Genomic DNA, 12,280 nt, shown 5'->3' with positions numbered 1-12,280 from the left:
GCATTGTAGTCTACTCTACCAGGACCAGGAAACGGTCCTCCATAAAATGCGCTGCACACATCTGAATATTTGGGTTGAACTGTTCTGGAACAGTGTTGTAAATAAAACTTAACCACTGATTTCTAGTCGTGTTCTCTTTTGGAAGGCCAAACCAATTTTTTTTCGCTTTCGCAAAACGAAACTCACAGCGTCTTCACAACATGGCAGCAACAATAAAGTTATGCCTTCTTTCTTTGCGTGAACATTTGGGCGGTGTTATACAAATCTTCCCACATCATGATGTAGACATGTGGGGGCGTGTTTAAATGAGGCATTTTAGGAGGGCGTGGACCAGTCTGAACTTTTATAAAGAATATGTCTTTGGGTTTAGGGGTCTTTATCTTTAGGGATCTTATCTATTCACAAACAGCTTGTAACACTCCAAAGAGAAAAGAAAACTTGAAATCGCATCATATGACCCCTTTAATATACACTTCATCAACATTTTATTTTATGCATCATTTATCATTATTACCTCATAACTTATTATTTTTTTTTATCACAGGTTTGTCAGGAATAAGCCCATTTACTGAACTTTTCCTAAAAAGCAACAAGAATGTTTTTATTCTAATTATATCCTGCTTTGCTTCCCACAAACAATATTCTGCAACAGGTTTTCTTTTCATTTGAAGGTTTATGTAATTATTTAGATAAGCCAAAAGGACACATTAAAACCCCCAAGAAAAAGCTTTTTAATTTTTGTTTTGCCACATTTAAAATTAGTTTGCAAGTGTTTTAATGAATTAACCATTTGTGGATGAATGTTGTTTTAGTATTGAGATACTATTATAGGTTTTATTCATATTTTGAATTAGTTTCTATTTTACATTTTCTGTTTTTATTTTAATTTTAGTGGAAGTTTTAGTTATTTTAGTATTTTTTGTATATGTCTATATAGTTTATTACAGTTTTTATTACAGTTTTTTTTTATTAAAATGAGAAATGCTGCCTTGGCTTGAGACAAGACTCTTCTGCTTCACAGAAACAAGACATCAGTAGCAGAGATATGAAAGCTAACTAAAACTAAAACCATATAAACTTTAATTAAATTAAAATACAATATAAACATATTTAATTTCAGTTAGTTTAATTTATCTTATCTTGATGTACTAAAATTTGTAAAACTAAAACTGAAATAATAATTAATAAAATTAAACTATTTATTAGCAAATGTCTTAAAGCCAAATTATCTGACAAAATAATCTATCAAATTACAAAATGTATTCCTAATGTAACATACTTGCAACTTCAGCTAAGAAAGAGCAATCTCTGAGAAGCACTTAATTAGTTAACATGGAAGGCTATGAGCTAATGCTCGGAAATATCACATTTAACAACGTTATCAATTAAACACATCTGTTAGGGAAATGATGCCATGTACATCATAGCAGTGGGTGGGCGTGAATTTGAGACCGATTACAACCCCATGTATTGCTTTCACCTTTGTCTGTCACATAATTATTTCTCCACTGGAACCACTGTGTTCAGCAACAGATGCTAGTCTGATGTTTTCTTGCTGAAGTGAGACGCAGTCTGGGAGCTTTTTGTTTGAGATCACTTTGTCTTTTCCTTTCCTCACCTGAAGGGAAATCGTTAACAATCTAACAGCATTGCTCTTACTAACAACTTCAATCTAGTCAGAATCTCTCTTTCACTTGATTTTCCTATATGGACAATTTTGCTTTTGAAAAGCATTGATTAGTCACATAGAAAGAATATTTTACTACAATTGCTGCACGTGTTTTGGATTAGCAATGGAAAGAGAAGCAACCCACAGTTACACACTAGTTTTGGATGAATTCCAAGCACACAGTCCTCGACCAAGAATCTGACACAGTTAACTCAGTCTATGACACAGATTAGAGAGCTGTATGCAAACCACAGTGCTCAATGGCATTGTGAATAAGACAAAACAAATGCAAAAATCACCAACACATGGTGCAGTTTTTCCCACCACTAGCATGTGGAAAAATGATGTTCACATCTAATAACATTTCTGATCAAAGATCACTTTCAAGAGGTTAGTCTTTTGGTCTGACACCACTTCATGTGTCTCTTATATAAATCAGTGTTGCCATAGTAACTGATACTGAATAATCATTACCTCATACTGAAATGTACAGCCCTGGATTTCTGAACATCTAACTTTTTTAGCAGTTGCTTGTGACATTCGTTATCATAGGGCCTGTTTACACCTGATCACTTCATGCGTTTTCTCTGATCAGATAGTGATTGTGAAAAGACCTTGTGTAAATGCCCTCCGAAACGCTTTTGCGACGGATTTAAATCTGAACACTCAAACCACTTCAGGAGGTGGTCTGGGACGCATTCCAGGCGAAACTGGACAAGTGTAAATGCATCACTGCAGATGACTAGCTGAGTATCACTTCAGCAAGACAATGTGCAAACTGCCGCAAATGAAACTGGAAGTAAGTTGCAGATGCTCAACACACAATCGTCTTAATTAAAAGTAGTGAGACTAAATTATCTTACAAGAGCTGATGCCGAACTCTCTTCTATTGCGTTCTTTGATCCTGAAATTGGCTGATGATGAAGAAAATGCAGCGCATATCTGTTGCTTTCATTGACGTGAACCAGTGCTGGAATTGAATATCGGATTTATATCCATTTTGCAGAGACACATTTAGTGTAAATGGAACAAATCAGATAGATATCCGATCACTAAAAACACTTTAAGTGACCAAGTGTAAACAGTCCCTTAGATATCACAGACAGACATAGATAGATAGATAGATAGAATATTTAGAATATAGATAGTTGTACTAGATATAGATAGTATATGTACTATATAGATATAGATAGATAGTTTAAATTCTCCCTTTTTATGGTAAATCACATCAGGAAAAAGTAGAGTTTATTTCCAAGACATTTGGGATATCAGGCATAACGTTTGATACTCTGAACTGTGTTCCAGAGGAACATTTCTGCCAAGCAAAGCAAGATGCTATACCTAGCACCAACAAAAATGCTTCAGAGAGTACTGATAAAATCCAAGGAATAATTTATGGATGACTTTACCCTTTTTTTCAGCATTTTCCAATGTCCTTCTTTTTCATATGGTTAAAATTAAGCATTAACTGGTTAAAATGCAGTTAAGCCACTCAAAAGACATTATTTTCACATATATTACTTTTCAATGTCTTAGCTACACTACATACCAGATATTTGGACTATGCTTTCAGTAGTTGCTTGAATGTACATTACAATAGGATAATTTACATAATTCCTTTGATTCTAAAAAAAATGAATGAAATGTGGTGGATTGTTCAAGAACATTTGTCTTTTGGTTCAGAATTCAGAGATCTTTCTCAAGTTTTATTGCAAACCCTTTTTACATTTTCCCTGCTGAAACCTTGAAGATAAGAGTAGACAAAATTAATAATCTAGAGTGTAGAATTTGACTCTTTTGAACAATTTTAAAAGTTTTTTTTTTATATAATTTTCTTAATTTAATTATTTTTAAATATTAATTTTGAAGGCTTTGAAATAAATTTCAGGTAACAGGTCCACCAGGTCAAACCACAGAAAATTATGCCAAAATATGTTCAAAAAGTAAAAACCACAACCCACTGGCCCCTGAAATAATAAAACAAAACAAATTTAAACTTACTCCTCAACAACAACTAAGAAAATGTGGTGGTGCAACAAATAAACAAGCTGTTGTCAGTATGAATCACTGCATCACCAAACTCCTGCACATAAAAAGCAGCTTTGTAATTTACTTCCAGCAATAACAGAGATGCACCAACTCCAACGTAAAACCAAGAAAAAAGTCCATTATCTCATTTAAAAGCCAAAAAATAAATAAATAAATCACAATTACTTTGCTCCCTTTCTCTTTTCCTCTCATTTTGATCTTTCTACCCCTCATTCTAGTCTAGTTCCTAACCTTATATCCATGCCCAATTAGGACCTGATTGCTGTGTCATCACTGAACTCCAGACAACAGTTACAGCTGGCAGCCGACCGGTCGGAAATAGACACTGAAAGGGAGAACTGAATAGCAGGGGTTGTGAACATGGGTGGGGGATTAGAAGCTCATGCTTTCAGATCCCTTTGTGCCAAGGGGAGGAGAGAAGTGGAGAGAGGGTGGACCAACCCCAAAACTACTGCCTGTTGTAAAGAAGGGAGGGAGAGAGAGAGAGAGAGGAGTAGAAAAAGTTAGTGCAACAGAGGTGACGGACTTAGTGCAGTAAGAGTGACAGGGAACACACAAACTCTTCAGAGGGCTGAGAAGAACATGCTGGTGGACTTTCATTGCCTTCAAAACCCAGAGGAATCTACATCTACAGCAATTAACACAGATATCTGCTGATCATCTGAGGTCTTCAAAGCCCACTTCTCTTTAACTTCTTATTGAAATACTGTGAACATTTTAAAGGACTCCCAAGGACTTGCTATCTTGAAAGTCACACTTTGTTTTAATTTTATTTTAATTTTTAATCTCTTTGAGAAGGCAACTTGAAGCGGCACTTATCAGAGTTCTTAAATGAGGATTCGCAGGCTTTGCATCACCACACAGACAGAGGTGTTTGATTGAGGGCTTTAAGACTGAAGACCTTTCCACTGACACTGAGGACATACTGACAAGGAGAGACAGTGGGGGATTACGACAGACAGACAGAGAGAGAGAGAGAGAGAGAGGGTGAGTGGGAGAAGAGAGAGGGAAACCCCACAGAGCAATTTCTGCAAGTTGTGATGACTATTTCCTCAGAGGAACTTCACACAGTTTCTCCTGGACATTGACCGATTTCGAGAGGGTGTTGTGCAATAGACTGGAATCATCCGGTAAGGTTAAGGTGAGCCCTGAGGCTCTGCTTGCTCTCTAAACCTGTGTAATTGCATCCGGCTCACCACAATGCATGTGCTAATCTTGGAATGAACTTTTAAACACCTGTTTGCGCTCGGCCGAGTCACCTTTTTGTAACGCGCTGAGATCGGGGGTTGTTCTGTGTACTTGGGTAATCACTTCTAAGCTTCAGCCTCCCACTATGCTGCTGTCATGGGTTGTATGGATAACATCTGTCGCCTCGGGCAACATCTCGTTCAGATGGTTTAAGTGCAGGGTTAATCTTTGTTGGGCTGAAAAAAAAAGTCCTGCGGGTTTGCTGAGGACAATGGAAGTGAGAGATTTGGGAACGGCGTGTTTTAGCGGCAACAGGCAGTTAATTGGTAATAAACACACAATGGCTGTTATCAGAGAGGGTCCCGGATGCAATCGAAGACAACAAAGCAGCCGCGTCAATAATGACATCTGCGAGCATTCAGACCAAAAGAGTCATTCCCCATGTGCTGTAAGGGTCTAGACAGGTTTACGAACACACTGAGGTGTGAATGGTGGAAAAGGAAATAAAAAAAGTGGTTTAAAACAGCATGAAAGGAAATGCGATGGGGGAGTGTTTTACACAATGTATCTTTCAGTTTTATGATCTTGAATTATTGGTTTTGGAATTGAAGAAAAGATGAGAGGAATGCAAGACTGGGATGGAGGGATGTAAAGTAAGCTACACAACCCAATCCCAGAGCGAAATGATTGGATGGGACAGGATGCTGGAGAGTTGACTGTGGATGTGACTATTTGTTTCATTCCCCATGAAGCTTTTTTTCCCATTTGTAGTAATCGGAATGGAGGCAGACTTCTGAAACAGGCTTTGTTCAGCCACAGTTCTGTTTGAATAAGAGAGAGCTTATGGGTGAAGATGTTTTCAAAATCTAGTACTCTCTTTATTGACAGACATGCCATGGCAACAAAATACACAAAGCCCATAATTGCAACTGCATACAAAGCACTCAGGATTGTTTATACAATGGTCTAGACCCAGGGTTTTCAACTAGGGGTCCCTGAAGGTACTCCAGTGGTTTGCAGAGAGGATAACATATGTAGAATTGGCTTATATTCTCTGATTATAAACTACTTATTTTTTAAGTATAATATATTAATGAAAATGTTTTAATGAAAGCTATCAGTCTTACCTAAACAAATCTAGCTTTCTCATACTGGGGGTCCCTCTAGCTGCAGGGTCTGTAAAGGTTGGAAGCTACTGGTGTAGCAGCACGATGTCATTAATATTTGCAGGTATTCGTACCTACGTTTTGATATACTGTATGCAGAATGGTACAATGTGGATGTATTGACAGTACCTAAAATTTATTAGTATTTACATATGCACAGCTTTAGAAAGGTTTGAAAAACAGAACTATTATTAGTATTATGCATAATTTCTTTATTAATACTCATGTAATAATACAATAAAATCAATTTATTAATTGCAGGAATTCAATGTTTTATTAACCTAAAAGGATTTGCAAATACTTGCATGCCTGAGGTTTTTAGTATATAAAATGCTTCTTTTAGATGCTGCTGGTACATTATTAATGTACTGTATACTACTGTTCAAACTTTTTTTTTTTTAAGAAATGTATACATTTATTAGGATGCAATAAATTTACCAAAAAATGACAGTAAAAACAATTATAATGTTTTATTGTGTTTTTGATAAACAAAAAAAATAAATAAATAAAATAAATAAATAAATAAATCTTACCTACCCCAAAATTTAAGAGTATCTACAATTTCTACTGAGATCATGAAAACTGTCAGAAACTACCTAAAAACTGATAAAACGTTTTAGTTCATTACAACTCAAGTTTAGGTCTGCTCCTCACAAAGCCTTCAGAAAACTTGGAATAACTTGGAATATAACTTTTTGGGCATTTTATGGTAGCTTGAAAGTTTCAGTCAATAATTACCGTTATGGGAAAGGGCAACTTCAACATTCTGCTAAACTTCAGCATCAACATCTCAAAAAATGAAATGAGGATAAGTACACAATAGCATCATTTTTGGGCGAACTATTCCTTTAAATAAAACGTGACACTGTGGAACATAATTACACTAATGATGCACAAACAGGTCCATTGTTAAACATGTAAAAGACCTGTGTTTACTCTCATTACTCTGTGTGCTCCGCTATATTACTGAAGTCAGAGTTCATTTGTAGGGGCACACAAGCATGAGTGTGAGGTGAGGACTTCATCAGCCTTCACCAGCCTTCACCAGCCTTCACCAGCCTCTGTGTGTTTGTGTCTGTGTGTGTGTGTGTGTGGCAGCTTGGCTCACCCTAATGAGGAGGGGTGGAATTTAAGGAATGCCACGCTAAAGTTGAAATGAGAAGGGCAGGTGAGAACAAGGGAATGATGGAGCGAGAGGGAAAGACTGAAAGAATACATCAAGCAGTTGTGTTCCCTCAGCCCCTACTCAATGACTCAAACACTGTGACAGAGTAATGACAGTTGATGTAAATGACTTCACTCTGCACTAATGCTATATGGGTTAAGATCAGAGTTCCATTTCAATTCATGAGTTGGAATTAAAAATGAACTGGCCACAATACACAACATGCTGAATTTGAATGACAGGAAAAGGAACTTAGTGGATGCATAATTCTTAGAAATTTTTAGACATTTTAGTTTATTAGTTTATTAATTGTAATTTTTTATGTATGAAGTAATCTATTAATAATTCAACAAATTATTATTTTTAAACAAGATAATTTAAAACATATTCATTATTATTTCTTGATGAATACATTTATTCCCTAACTCACAATATATATTAATCTAAAATAAGTTAGATGATACTATTCAATAAATACTATTGAAATGTACTATTTTTTATGAAAAAAAAAAATGCTGTTCTTTTGAATCCTGTACAAATGTATCATGGTTTCCGCAAAAAATATTATGAATCACAACTGTTAAACACTGATAATAATCAGAAATGTTTCTTGAGCACCAAATCAGCAATACATTTAATATTAGTATCATATAATAAAATAAAATAAACATTTAGTGATTATATAATATAATAAATTGAATAACATAAGTAATTAACTAGAGCGTGCTTGGAAATAAAGCGGTTTCAAACAATGATTATTAGCATCATTTAATAACCTGGACACAATACATTGAGAATATGATAACATGTTTAATAGGTTATTCTGAATAAGATTAAATGTAATCAAATTCAAAAATCTAATTATGAAATACAATTCTGCATCCTGTTTGCTACCTCATTTTCAATTCAATTTAAATTCAGGAATTAAATAACATTCCAAAGTATATAATTAATGATGCACAACAAGGCAGAACTTGTTTTCATCAGTTATTGTTCTTTCCCTTTTAAAAGGGGTTTCTTTATTTTTTTTATGAGGAATATGTGGAATAGTTCAAAAGCAGTCCAGTCATGCTGTAGCTTGTAAGTCATGCCACATCTGTCATGGAACACTGGAAGAGATAAACTTCACTTTGGCCTGTCAGGGCTTCTCGAGGTGCGTGTCAGAAGGACAGGCTCTGGAGGATGCTGTTCCCACCAAAGGAGTAATAACATCTCTCTGGATTAGGCAGATGTGCTTTCTCTTTTCCTGCCACTCACACAGACATTTCACCACAGACGAAAGCATTTCCATTGTCACTTTATGCTGGTTGGGGAGCCCTAGCTCTTAGACTCAGGGTCTCCATTGAATTTCTGTATCACATGCTCTCAAACACATCTTATGTTCCACTCAGAGAAACCACAGGTAGACACACACAAACACATGAGTGCAGACGCACACAGAGGCACAAGCTCACACACCACAGTAAAACCACATACCGCAGCATTAGCTTACACGAGATGCTGCCTGCTGTAATGCCCCGGCTGTCCGACACGCTGTCAGTATATCCAACAAGTCGCAAGTCAACCTATCATTACTGGTCTGTTACAGCGGCATGAGGGAGTTTCTTAGCCTCTCATAAAATACACTCTCTAGTGGAAACCATCATTATTTTTTCCTTTCAGGAAAAATAAAGAAAAACTACTTTTTTCACACTAGAGTGATGCACTAGAGTTCAAAAGTTTGAGGTCGGTAAGACTTTTTAAATGTGTTTTTTTTTTTTTTTATTCTCTTATGCTCACCAAGGCTGCATTTATCTGATCAAAAATACAGTAAAGACAGAAATATCATGAAATATTATATAAATAATATAAATAACTGTTTGCTATTCTTAATATATTTGGAAATGTACTACAATCCGTAGTTTAGACACAAATTGTGTCCTTTGATGCAACAAACAAGAAAGAGCTAGTCCATATAGCGATACAAGAAATGTATTAGGAAATATCTGACACTGAATTCAGCGATTGACAAATCAGACTTTTGTATTCAAGATAATATACAGCATAGCCATGGACAACAGTGAGTATTAGGAAATATCTGACAATGAAAACAGTGATTGACCAATCAGAATAGAGTATTCTACATCATTTAAATCAACAGAAGCCTAATCAAATTTGACCTGAGGAGTTTGCCTCTCCTGGAAAATCCAGCTTAAGATGGTAGCTGTGTTTTGGAACATGGAAACTGGTTTCTAGTTGGTCATTAGCTTGTAAATCATCTTGGACCAGCAACAGACCAGATACTAGTTGGTCACAGCAGTTTTAGGCTGTCAGGATTGTTTGTGAACAAGCTAATGATGACTTTAGACTACCTAGGAACCAGCTACTGTGTTTCAAAACAGGATTTTCCAATAGGCGCCTATATATCCTTCTCGTCAATCAACAGCTTTTAAAATTTCTGACAATCAATCTGTCAGTAAGATTAGAGACAAAAGCAGTTTGTGTGGAGCGGGACAAAATTGAAAAGTCTTAAACAAACATGTCCAGACAGCAGAATGGGGACATGAGAATGACAAGTTTTCATGGGATAGAAAACAGCAGGAGGTTTATATCTCACATCTTTTTTTTTTTTTTTTTCCAGTGAAGATTATATAACTTAATATCAGTGGCCGGAAATATGAAAATAGTTTGGAAGCACAAATAAGACAGATGCTATGCAAACAACTGTTAAATCATCTCTCATGTATGTGTGCAGTTTAAACAGTAAGAACATGAAGGGTCCTGTCAAAGCTGGGTGAAAAAGAGGCATGAATAGAGAGAGACGACAAGAATTGCAATTCCATTCTATTAGAAGAATATTTTTGCACTGACCCAGCGATGAAGTCATGATGTGGACAGACAGATTGCAGGTTTCCAGTGCATTTGCTGACTTCATCGGCAAAGGTCTGTTATTGTGGTTACTGTGCATAAACAACCACAATAAAATAAACAAACTGAATTTTGTTTGCATCAATCCTCCATCTGCTCAACAGAGACAGCTTGACAAGCAGAGATGTTAATACTAGTGGTAAAATGTTTCAACCAGTAAAAAAAATCCATCCATTAGTGCTAATATTTCTAAAATCTCCCTGATGTTAACACTGAACCAACTCCCCTCTGGCTGTCCTCCCAGAATATGTTCTAAAACTAAACTAATGAGCACTGCAATCCCCTTTTCTCCAGATACTTCCCAAAAAACTCTGCTGTCAGCTTTGTATGTTTTCCGTGCCATGATGATAACAGGTTGACAGAACATTTTGGATCTGTTTTTGGAGAAAAATAAATCTATAAACTATAAAATGCTAATCTTGGTCATTAATAATTAGAGTCCATGAAACTGCTCAATTATACAACAGACAGATTGTCAGATGGAGCATAAGTGGTGCCTTATTTTATTGACTCTTTCTGCAGGTGTTCTTAATGAGTGAATCACTGAATCATTCAACCGATTCATTCAAACACACTGATGCATTCATGCATGAAACAAGTGACTGTCTTCATGAACAAGTTACTGAATTATTCACTCTATCGATTCATCCAAAAACAGTTTCATTCAAGAATGAAATAACTGTCTTTATTAGTGGGCCATTAAATCATTCACTCAAGCGATTTGTTCATACCCACTGTTTCATGTGTGAAACAAGTGACAATCTTTATGAGTGAGTCACTGAATCATTCGCTTAATTGATTCATTCAAAAACACTGTTTCAATCAGGAACAAAATGACTGTCTTTCTGAGTGAGAAATTAAATCATTCATTCAAACAATTCATTCAAAACAACTGATTCATTCATGAACAAAACAAGTGCGATCTTTATGAGTGAGTCCCTAAATAATTCACTCGATCGATTAATTGAAAAACGCTGTTTCATTCATGAACGAAACAGTTTATGAGCAAGTCATTGAATTTTTCTCTCAACTGATTTGTTAAATCAAAAAATGATTCATTCAGAAATTAAACACCCTTATTGTGCATTGCTCGAAGAAGCAATGGTTAAAAGGATCGGTCTTATATGTAAGTTATTTGATATTAATGTATTTTTGACAGAACTGATGTGTAAAGAGATGTCACATGCTAATATTCAGTTTCTACCTGTGAATGTACATGTATGTGGAGATCAGCAAACCTGCTCGCAGTGGGTCAGAAAGATGCTGCACAGCACCACTCCGCAACTCAATCCACCAGCAGCTTTCAATTTAAGTTAGAATTAAAGATGAAGCACTCTAGTTATACTTTCTAGGAAGAAGTGTTCTCCAAAGCTTTCACAGGCATCCTTCCACTTCTCACTGCGTCCCCTCTTCCAGACATCCCCAGGCTGCTTTTTCATTAATATGCTCACTCTCTTTGAAACTTGGGATAAACAACACAAAGTGTTTTCAAGTTATGAATATAAAAGGCCATCTGTTGTGTCTTTATGTAACTAGTCTTTTCATTGTGAATAAATAAATCACGTCATACCGTCCTGGAGACTGAAATCAAATGACAGACATCCATTGGAAGCAGGCTTCAGATTTGCTCTGTCTTTGCAACTATCATAGCAACATATGTTATCCCTCATACAATCAGAACACACCCTCCACATTTTACATTTTTAAAGTGACATGCATACCAAATGCGTTCTTGTGTTTAAAAATGTGAGACGTAGCACAGTGAAAAGTAAAAGAACACAGGTTCAGATAACCAAGTGTCGTCAGCGAGAACTCATTCATATGGCAGTTTACCAAAGCAGAGTCCTGCCAGGACACCCATGATGACCAAACAATCCATTCAGCAGAATTCAACACTCCGTGTCACCCTGCAACACAGGCAGCTCCACTGCTCTGTGGGATATATGGTTTTTGTATGAGGTGTGGGTGGTCAAAGCTTGCCTGATTATGGCAACGGTGTTGTATGTATACTAAATATATTTAAAAAAATATTTTTGTTAATTAAAATAAAAAATTGTTAAAAAATTCTAAAAATTACAAAAGCACATAACAAAATTATTAAAAATTAAATTAAAACAGAAAAATAAAAACATGAAC

At 35.9% G+C, this 12,280-nt stretch overlaps 2 protein-coding genes across 4 annotated transcripts in view; one reads left to right on the top strand and one right to left on the bottom strand.

Annotated features, from left to right (window-relative positions):
• The window catches only part of LOC107669254 (ras-specific guanine nucleotide-releasing factor RalGPS1-like), a 100,740-nt gene that overhangs the window by 42,955 nt on the left and 45,505 nt on the right, over positions 1-12,280 (bottom strand). The window lies entirely within an intron of this gene.
• LOC107669255 (angiopoietin-related protein 2-like) overlaps positions 4,259-12,280 on the top strand; it is a 22,142-nt gene continuing 14,120 nt past the window's right edge. Inside the window, exon 1 of one of the 2 annotated variants that reach the window (XM_016461423.1) lies at positions 4,259-4,848. The gene's annotated coding sequence lies outside the window, so the exon portion shown is untranslated. Of the gene's footprint in view, positions 4,860-12,280 lie in introns of both variants that reach the window. The other variant, XM_016461424.1, reaches the window with a different exon arrangement.

Source organism: Sinocyclocheilus anshuiensis, unplaced genomic scaffold (assembly GCF_001515605.1).
Source record: "Sinocyclocheilus anshuiensis isolate Anshui unplaced genomic scaffold, SAMN03320099.WGS_v1.1 scaffold404, whole genome shotgun sequence".
NCBI classification, from domain to species: Eukaryota; Metazoa; Chordata; class Actinopteri; order Cypriniformes; family Cyprinidae; genus Sinocyclocheilus; species Sinocyclocheilus anshuiensis.
This window is presented reverse-complemented; position numbering and strand designations above follow the sequence as displayed.